The sequence below is a fragment of the Capra hircus genome, chromosome 18, assembly GCF_001704415.2.
Source record: "Capra hircus breed San Clemente chromosome 18, ASM170441v1, whole genome shotgun sequence".
Classification (NCBI taxonomy): domain Eukaryota; kingdom Metazoa; phylum Chordata; class Mammalia; order Artiodactyla; family Bovidae; genus Capra; species Capra hircus.
In genome coordinates this window covers 45,378,651-45,388,797 of record NC_030825.1, presented here as the reverse complement: position 1 = coordinate 45,388,797, position 10,147 = coordinate 45,378,651, and the positions used below count along the sequence as shown (strand labels likewise).

The 10,147-nt window shown below is 43.1% G+C and overlaps 1 long non-coding RNA gene across 2 annotated transcripts; it reads left to right on the top strand.

Annotated features, from left to right (window-relative positions):
* LOC102188164 lies at window positions 2,735–6,991 on the top strand. Of its 2 annotated transcripts, none has more exons than XR_001919587.1 (3): window positions 2,735–2,840; window positions 3,346–3,605; window positions 6,897–6,991. It is a non-coding gene; the product is annotated as an uncharacterized LOC102188164 (long non-coding RNA). The 2 variants fall into 2 exon arrangements; XR_001919586.1 differs by lacking the exon at window positions 6,897–6,991 and adding an exon at window positions 4,824–4,965.

The following is a 10,147-nucleotide window of genomic DNA, read 5'->3' as shown; positions in this document are numbered from 1 at the left end:
CGAGTCAGTGACACTATCCAACCATCTCATCCTCTGTCGTTCCCTCCTCCTCCTGCCTTCAGTCTTTCCCAGTATCAGGGTCTCTCTCAATGAGTCAGTTCTTTGCATCAGGCAGGCTTAGTTTGTTCTTTTTCTTCATCCTTGAGGTATAAATTTAGATTGTTAAATTGGTTTCCCTCTTTAATGTGTGCATTTATCATTGTAAACTTCCCTCTTAGAACTTCTTTTGCTATATCCTATAATTTTGTTACATGTGTTTCCATTTTCATTTGTCTCAAGATATTTTAAGATTTCTCTTTTGATTTCTTCTTTGATCTATTGGTTGTTCAGGACTCTGTAGTTTAATTTCCATGTATTTGTAAGTTTTCCGGCTTTCCTTCAGCTATTATTTCTAGTTTCATACTCTTGTGATTGGAAAAGACAGTTGGTATGATTTCAGTTTTCTTAAATTTGCTAAGATTTTCTTTGTGACCTAACATACTCTAGAAAATGTTCTGTGTGTACTGAAGAAAAATGGGTATTCTGCTGCTGTTGTTGGGAATGTTGTCTGTTGGGTCTGTGCTGCTGCTAAGTCGCCTCAGTCGTGTCCGACTCTGTGAGACCCCATAGACAGCAGCCCACCAGACTCCCCCGTCCCTGGGATTCTCCAGGCAAGAACACTGGAGTGGGTTGCCATTTCCTTCTCCAATGCATGAAAGTGAAAAGTGAAAGAGAAGTCGCTCAGTCGTGTCTGACTCTTAGCGACCCCGTGGACTGCAGCCTACCATGCTCCTCTGTCCATGGGATTTTCTAGGCAAGAGTACTGGAGTGGGGTGCCATTGCCTTCTCCAATATAGTGCTATTAAAATCCAGTTTTCTTATTGATTACCTATCTGGATGATTATTTATTGCTGAGAGTGAGGTATTAAAGTTTCTACCTATAATTATGTTACTGTTTATTTCTCCTTTTAGTTCTGTTAGCTTTTGATTTATACAGATGCTCTGATGTTGGATGCATAAATATGTACAATTGTTATATCTTCTTGATTGGTTTATCTCCTTTAGATCTTGTTTTTTTATTCTATCAGCCATTCTGTGTCTTTCATTGGAGAATTTACTCCATCTATATTTAAAGTAATTATTGGTAGGAAAGGACTTACTGTTGCCTATCTATTAATTGTTTTCTGGCTGTTTTGTAGATTCTTTGTTCCTCACTTATATTTCTTTCTTTTTTGTGATTTGATGATATTTTGTAGCTTTCGTCTATCCTACAGAGAAGGCAATGGCAACCCACTCCAGTACTCTTGCTTGGAGAATCCTAGGGATGGGGGAGCCTGGTGGGCTGCCGTCTATGGGGGTCACAGAGTTGGACACAGCTGAAGCGACTTAGCAGCAGCAGCAGCAGCATGCCTATCCTACAACCCAGCTACTCACTGGCTGGGCTATCAGCTTGGGTACCACTGCAAGCTGGGTTGAATGGTGGACCATACAGTCTCCGAGATGCTCTAGTTAACCCTTCTGGTTAGGTGGGACTGTGGGCTATTCTCATGGCAGGGATATACAATGAACCTGCTTCCCTTTCTGAGTGGGGTGGCAGAACAGGTTCCAAGGATGGCATAGCTTATTGGCTAGGGACTTAAATCAGGCAGAACTGTCCACTGAGTTATCTGACCAGAGAAGGCCACTGGCTTGGTTTTGCATGTGGACAGAGCTCCTGACTTGGTTCTCTGCTCAGGTACCACTGTAAGCAGGACTGTAGGATGGGCCATGCAACCCTTGGGTACTCCAGCCAGGCCCCTCGCTGGGCTAGATTGGGGGTTATATTCAATAGTAGATGGGGCTTCAAATCTGCTTTCCTACCTAGGCAGGACAACAGAACAAGTTCCACAACTGGTATGGCCTCAAACGCAGCACTACATGACTCAAAAGCCCCATGTTCTTCATGTCCATGCTGTTTTGTTTGGCATTTCACAGTGCTCTGTCGGTCTCTTCACCGGTGAGATCATACAGATTCTTATTTCCGATTGCCATGGCTTCTTGGTTCTGCATCCTTTGCCTTGGTCATAGAATTTGCCATTTCTCTGGGGCAGGATGAAGGGAATCTTTGTCTGCTATACAGATTCTGCTGTTAAACAGAAACATCATAGACATACTTTAAAATAAATCTTTAAGTATACCAGTATCTGAGGGAGCTTCTTTAAGATAGTCCTATTTTAAAAATCAGTGATACTTCTATTTTAATGTCTTTTTCACCCTTTTTTTTGCCAGAGATTCTATCCAAATGTTGAGCCTCCCCCAAACCTATTCATATCCCCAAATAGTAAGGACAAGAAATCTCTCTTTTGTATGGAGTCCTCCTAATACCTTGAAAATGTGTCAGGCAAGTCAAGTAGGCTGTCGGGAGGTGTCAGAGATATAAATGGGAAATTAGTCTGACTACAGAGCAGGAATCAGGTGCTAATTATATTCAGCAAGATAGTAAAGATCAAAATGTTCACTCTTATTAAGACCTGGATGAAATAGAAGCTAGATGAAAGGGATCACCTCATATTTAGTAAGAAATTATTTAGTTATTTATTTCCATGATCTCAACTAGTCATTTTGACTGCTGATTTTAAAGTGATTTTCTAAGTTAGAGCATGATCGTTTCTATGAATACTTGCTTATCCCAAAATTATTATATTTTAATAATTAATAGAGATGTATATTACTGATCTTGGAATAAGACTTCTTTTTATTATTTATAGGTATCTTGTCACTTAGAAAAATGAGCAATCCATTTTTTTTAATACAGTAAGTCCCCTACATACAAATCTTGAGAACTTTCAAAGATGTGGACGTGTGTTCCATCAACATCAGATGTGAGTAAAATTGCAGTTTGCCCTCCATCTCCTATTGCTAATGATCCTTCAACTCGATCATATCACACCTCCTCTTCCTCCTCCAGTCAGTAACTCTTCTTGCTTGTTCACTCAATGCCAGCCCCTGTATGCCAACAGTGGTAGTATACTACTGTACTTTTCAAGGCACTGTACTATAAGATTAAAAATGTTTTCTTTATTTTTTGTGTTTGTTTGTTTTTTATGTATTATTTGTGTTTAAAGTTTTATAAAGCTGTTACAGTACAGTACTGTATAACCGATTATATCAGTTGGGTCCCTAGGCTGACTTTGTTGGACTTGGGAACAAATTGGACTTACAAACATGTTCTTGGAACGGAACTCATTCATGTGTAGGAGACTTACTGTATCTCATTTCTTTTTACTTATTTTTTTCCAGCTTTCTTGAGGTATAACTGACATCAGTTATCTATTTGAACATTTTACATGGCACAAGAGAAACTCCAGGCTGTTTTTTTTTTTTCAGGAGCTACAAATGCCCCTGGTCCTAAAGAAGAGAATTTTTATAGCACTTCCTTTATTCTTTGGCCACAACTGAGCCCCCTCCAACTTGGCTTCACATCTCAGCAAAGACCAGCCCCTCCTGGCCATTCACGCATGTGCCAGCTGGGCTTAGAGCCTGCTTGCATGGATCTTGATGAGCTTGTCTGGTTGGCCCCTATTTGTGAAAGAGAAGAAGCAGACCTTGTCCAAGACCGGCACTGAATAAAATACCACAGTCAGAAGGTTGGTTTCTTTTTATTCTTAAAGAGAGAATTAATTAAGGCAAACATTCTCAGGAAGGCTGTGAGTGTGTAGTTGGGGACTATAGTGAGGTACTCCAAGAACTGGGAAATGAAGGAGGAGAGAATGACCTCAGCGCTAAATGACGAAATCTACAGGAATTGAATCAAAGCTGAACTCTTCAGAGTCAGTTTGTCAAAAGGAAAGTTTCCAGGAATATCTCAAAAAAAAGAAAAAAAAAGAGTGTCTCTTAGAAGCATGTCTGGTCCACTCGAGATTAGCAGGGAGAGATTATGAGCGGCCCCTCCAGGCTCTCCCCAGGAATCCTGGCAGCATTCCGCCTGTGAGCAAGACTCCCCTTGAGATGGAGATGGAGATGGAGACCATGCCATGTTACCTGAAACAGACAAACTCACTCTCTGCACAGTTGCATGTTTGCCTGGAGGAGGAGAATGTGCAGATCATGTACACCCAGGTGTCAGCCTCCCTGTGAAGGGTCCCTCTCTGTCAGTAAATGGGCATGCTGATTTTGTACAACAGTCCTCAGCACTTGCCTCATGGAACACAGCTCCTGAGAGATGGAGCCACTCTCCGCTTGTTGGCAACACTCAGCTTCCCTCCCTGCAGGGCCCATGGGTAGACCTTGCACTGTGGCACTTATGCCAGCTGCCTTCTGGGAGGCCTGGCAAGCGCAGGCCAGCCACACACCTCTGCTCCCTGCCTAGTGACAGCCTTGCTGCTTTGCTGCTGCTAAGTCGCTTCAGTCATGTCTGACTCTGTGCGACCCCATTGATGGCAGCCCACCATGCTCCTGTTATAGGCCCAAACGGTGCCCCACAAAGATGCTGGAGTCCTAACCCCCAGTATCTGTGAATGTGACCCTATTTGGAAATAGGCCTTTGCAGATGGTCATGTTAAGATGAGGTGATTAGGGTAGACTCTAATCCAGTTTGACTGGTGTCTTTGTAAAAAAGGGAAATTTGGAGGCAAAAAGATGAGGGACTTCCCTGGCGGTCCAGTGAATAAGACTCCGTGGTCCCAATACAGGGGGCCTGGGTCTGATCCCTGCTCAGGGAATCAGATTCTATATGCTGCAATTAAGAGTTCACATGCCATAACTAAAGATCCCACATACTACAACTAAAAAATCTTGCACACTGCAACTAAGAATCAATAAATAGCCAGAATCAATAAATAAAGTTTGTTGTTTTTCTTTTTAAGAGAGGAAAAAACAAAGAGAAGATGATGTGAAGATACGGGAAACATGGAAGAGGCTCCCATCCCTTATAGGGAACCGATACTGATGACACCTTGATTTTGAATTTCTAGCCTTGGAATTGGGAGAGAATAAATTTTCATTATTTTAAGCCACCCAGTTTGTGGAACTTTTTAATGGTAGCCTTAGGTAACTAATACACCTAGTACCAGACTCTTTACCAGGGAATTCTGAATTAAAGCTGTTCATTGTTGTTGCTTAGTCCCTAAGTTGTGTCTGACTCTTTGCGACCCCATGAACTATAGCTTGCCAGGCTCCTCTGTCAATGGGATTTCCCAAGCAAGAATACCAGGGTGGGTTGCCGTTTCCTCCACCAGGGGATTTTCCCAACCCAGGGATCAAACCCAAGTCTCTTGCTTAGCAGGCAGATTCTTTACCACCGAGCCCCCAGGGAAAGCTGTTCATTATGATTCACCATTGATGTCAGAGCCCTGGTCCCTGACATTACCTGTTGCTGGAAAAGCAATGCCCTAAGAATATAAAATACACTCAGGCTAACTTGGTGTGACCCTGGAGAATCTCTGGCTGTGGGGAATTTTTTTTCTAGCTGGCGCAGGTGTTCTGCAGGGCTAAGTATTGTCAAGTGCTTTTTATTTTTATTCTTTTTATTTTTAAATATAAATTTATTTATTTTAATTGGAGGTTAATTACTTTACTATATTGTATTGGTTTTGCCATACATCAACATGAACCTGCCACAGGTGTACACGTGTTCCCCATCCTGAACCCCCTCCCTCCTCCCTTGTCTAGTGGTTTTTAATTTTTCAAAAGTTCATTTCAGATAAGACAAGTATTTTGGCTGTGTATTAGAAGGCATTAGCACCAAAAGATATTCCTAAAGACAAATTATAATTTACTAAATAGGTGTTTCCCGTCCTGCCCCAAACATAAGTAAATGTTACTTCAATGCTTTGCAAACCCCTAAAAATCTACTTTGGAATTTTAAACCACGTACTAACTTTTCAATAGAAGAGTTCAGACATTTCAAACTATTCTCGCATAAAATTTGTTATATTTTTAAGATGAAATTAAAAAATTTCCGTGACTAATTAAAAGCAGCTGTCATGAATTAACTCAGGTGGCTTACCTGCACAGGTTAAAAGGCAGAAACTTTTAGTACTGAGCAAAAATCGACCATCAAATTTTCACCAGGTAACAACGTAGTATTATAATGAATGTCATAGATGCTTTCATCTATAATATTCACTCCTGTTGAACTAGTTAGCTAAATTTCTGAAATAGTCTTTGTTCCATAATTTGATGTACTTTCCCTCCAGACTTATGTTTTCTTTTTTTAATATAAATTTATTTCTTTTAATTGGAGGCTAATTACTTTACAATATTGTATTGGTTTTGCCATACATCAACATGAATCCACCATGGGTATACACATGTTCCCCATCTTGAACCCCTCTCCCACCTCCCTCCCCGTACCATCTCTCTGGGTCATCCCAGTGCACCAGCCCCAAGCATCCTGTATCTTGCATCAAACCTAGACTGGTGATTCGTTTCATATATGATATTAAACATGTTTCAGTGCCATTTTCCCGAATCATCCCACCCTTTCCCTCTCCCACAGAGTCCAAAAGACTGTTCTATACATCTGTGTCTCTTTTGCTGTCTTGCATACCGGGTTATCGTTACCATCTTTCTAAATTCCATATATATGCGTTAGCATACTGTATTGGTGTTTTTCTTTCTGGCTTACTTCACTCTGTATAATAGGCTCCAGTTTCATCCACCTCATTAGAACTGATTCAAATGTATTCTTTTTAATGGCTGAATCAGACTTATGTTTTCTAAACATTAGTTTTGGAAGCAAGCCAGTGAGGTTGACAGATTTTCTCCCATTTTGTAGACTGAAAATGCTGAGACTCAGAAGGGCAAGTGGCTTGTCTAAAGCCATACAGAATAAAAACTGCAACAGGAACATGTATCTAGCACACCTCTTCCCTTCTCATTCCTTCCATAAATGTTCATTTATTGAGAATATTCCTCTTGTTCAAATTCTTTGTCAGGTCCGGGCAGACACAAGGTTCTTGCTTCTAAATGACACTTACTGAACGACCCCTGTGCTGAGGGCTCCGGCATCCACTGCTTCATTAAACCACACCTGGGAGTCAGGTATGGCCAACCTTGCATTATGGATGAGGAAACCAAGGCTCAGAGGGTTTTAGTGTCCTGCACAAGGTCACATAGTTTGTTCATGACTGACCTGCCTGGGATTGGTACCAGACATAAATGAAGTTCAAATACACCATTTAAAGGTAATACCATTTTTAAAACTTCCAAAATGAAAAGAATTTTTCTTAAATTAGTCCTTTCTGCTGCTGCTAAGTTGCTTAGCAGCATTCATGTCCAACTTTTTATGACCCTGCAGATTATAGCCTGCCAGGTTCTTCTGTCCGTGGGGATTCGCCAGGCAAGAATACTGCAGTGGGTTGCCATGCCCCACTCCAGGGGATCTTCCTGACCCAGGGACTGAACCAGGATCTCCTGCATTTCAGGCAGATTCTTTACCACTGAGCCACCAGGGAAGCCCAAATTAGATCTTAACACCTGCTATATGCTAGATAACACATATGCTAGTTCAGCTTTATCTCATTTAATCCTCTGAACACCTCTTCAAGGTTGGAGGGTTATTTCTACTTTTGTTCAGGTAAGGAAATAGAGACTTAAGGATGGAAATAGAGTATCATGGCCTGAAATTAGCAGAGGCAGAACTGGAGCCCAGGTCTGACTGACTGAAAGCACAGTTTTGTCCTGCTGCCTGAGTGACAGTATGGTGTGAAACAGAATGTGATGGCTCAAAAAGTGCATCAGGTTCCTATGGGATTCAGAGGAAGGGGCTGTGGTGATGAGGGTAAGTTCAGGGAATAGTGGGTGCAGGAGAGGGGCTCCAAAGTCTTCTGCAGGCAGAGCTGGTGAGGAATGAATGGGAGGGCAGAGAGAAGGAAGGAGCCCTCCCTGCTCCTCAGCCACCGCTGTCCTGGGGGCCAGTGTGCACTGGCAACTTTTATTTTGGCCTTGCTAGGCAACTGCACCCCCTTTATGGGAAGCACGGAGTCTTAACCACTGGACCACCAGAAAAGTCCTGCTGCTGCTGCTAAGTTGCTTCAGTCATGTCCGACTCTGTGCGACCCCATAGACGGTAGCCCACCAGGCTTCCCCATCCCTGAGATTCTCCAGGCAAGAATACTGGAGTGGGTTGCCATTTCCTTCTCCAGTGCATGAAAGTGAAAAGTGAAAGTGAAGTCGCTCAGTTGTGTCCAACTATTAGCGACCCCATGGACTGCAGCCTACCAGGCTCCTCTGTCCATGAGATTTTCCAGGCAAGAGTACCAGAGTGGGTTGCCATGTCCTAGAAACTCTTAAATGCTGAGTTTCTACATGAGATGGAGACTATATAGATAAACCTGATCATGAGTGAAGAGTTGAAGAGGGAAGAGAGGGCATGTGGAGGGATGTTTGCTTGGATGCAGAGAAAACCCTGCAGCCTCCCAATTGGCCCAGCTTCCTTTGACTTTTTCTTGACTGCCCCCTACACCCATGATTGCTTTTCAGATCTTTTTCATTTATATTGCCTGGAAACAATCTTTCACGAGGTTCAGTCTTTCAGGGACAGTGAAATGCAGGGAAGAGGTACCGTTACAAGGATCCCCATATTTCTAAGCTGTCCCTCTTATTTCTCTCCAGACAGACAGGAAGACTATTCTTTGCAAACAACTGTTGAACTGCTCACAGGTCTTAGAGTTTGCTTATGTGGGAAGAGCAGTGAGTTTTATGAAGTGACATCTTTTGGTCTGTGGATCAGAACTTGTGAGTCTTAGTAAGGCGAGGAGGGGAGACTTCAGGTTGGGGTATAAACCCAGAGTTCATCATCTGCTTTCAGCAGCATCTTTCAGCTGAGGGACCCAGGACATCCTCTCTACCCCTCCTGACCATAAATTGTAAACAGTAGCATCAGTGCCTGCTCCAAAGGAAGTGTCCAGCATGGTGTCTAGATTCAGTAGATGTGTGTTCTATGTCAGGGGTCCCCAATCTCAGGGATATAAAGCCTGATGATTTAAGGTGAAGCTGCTATAATAATAATAGAAATAAAGTGCCCAATAAATGTACTGCACTTGAATCATCCCAAAACCACCCCCCGACACACAGGTCTGTGGAAAAATTATCTTCCATAAAACTGGTCCCTGGTGGCAAAAAGTTTGGGAACCACTGTTGTAGCTGAATCTGAGTCTGTATGTTCTCCATCCACAAGACTCTTTTAGCAGCTACCTGATAACAAGTCCCTGATGCTGAAAGAAAATACCTTTCAGGAGATGCTGCAAGCAGCTAGAATGGAAAAGACACAGAGGTTGTTCACCATCCTTGGTGAAGCCCAACCTGTCGGGCAGCAAGCCCAGGCCTTGGGAGCCATTGCTTAGGAGGAGAACATGCATGATGGTGTCCCCAGCAACATGCTGCTACGCTGTAGGTGACTGCAGGCTGCACCCACGGAGCTTGGCTCATGCAGAGGGGAGCTGGCCTGACTGCTGCCCTCAAGATAGCAAAGACAGATCAAGATGGCAGACGAGCAAAGATGGTAAACCCAGGGCAATAACCAGGGGAAAAACCTGTGTCCAGCGGCAGTCTAGGCTCACCTTGAGATCGAGCTGGTAACCAGGTGTGACCCTGCAGGGGCTCTGCCCCTCTTTGGAGGGTGGAGGTGCTAGTAGTCTCTGTCCTGTGGGGGCTCCTTGCAGTGTTTCCCGAGGGACTGAACAGCACTGAGCAAAATCTCCGGAGAGTTTCCCATCAGACATCTCTGAGTTCTGGAAGAAGAAAAATAAAGATAAATGGCAGATACTGCTTACTAGACTAAAACACACACAAATTGATCATAAATCCCAAACTAAGTTGTTGATTCTTATTTCAAGCAAAAATGCCTGTGTTTTCAGCAATGCTCTGCCTGGAAAGGTTGTATAAAGGGCTGACACAAACCCTGTCTTACCAAAGGAGCTGGTTATCCCTGAGAATGAAGGAAGAATACACATGAAACGTGCGAATTAAAATGAGGTGTTCTCTTCCCCCCAACAGTCTTACTTTTAATAGTTATTTAGAAGAAATCTGCATTTTTTCACTTGAAACGTGCCGAGCCTTTGTTGGCCGGCTATGTGTACCAGTCCGCCCGCCTGTTTCCGCTGGCTTGTCATGCTCACTAATTAGAGAGCTGCCGCCTGATTCACCTTGTTAATTAGAGGGACTTGCACACGGAGCCCTTCGGGCA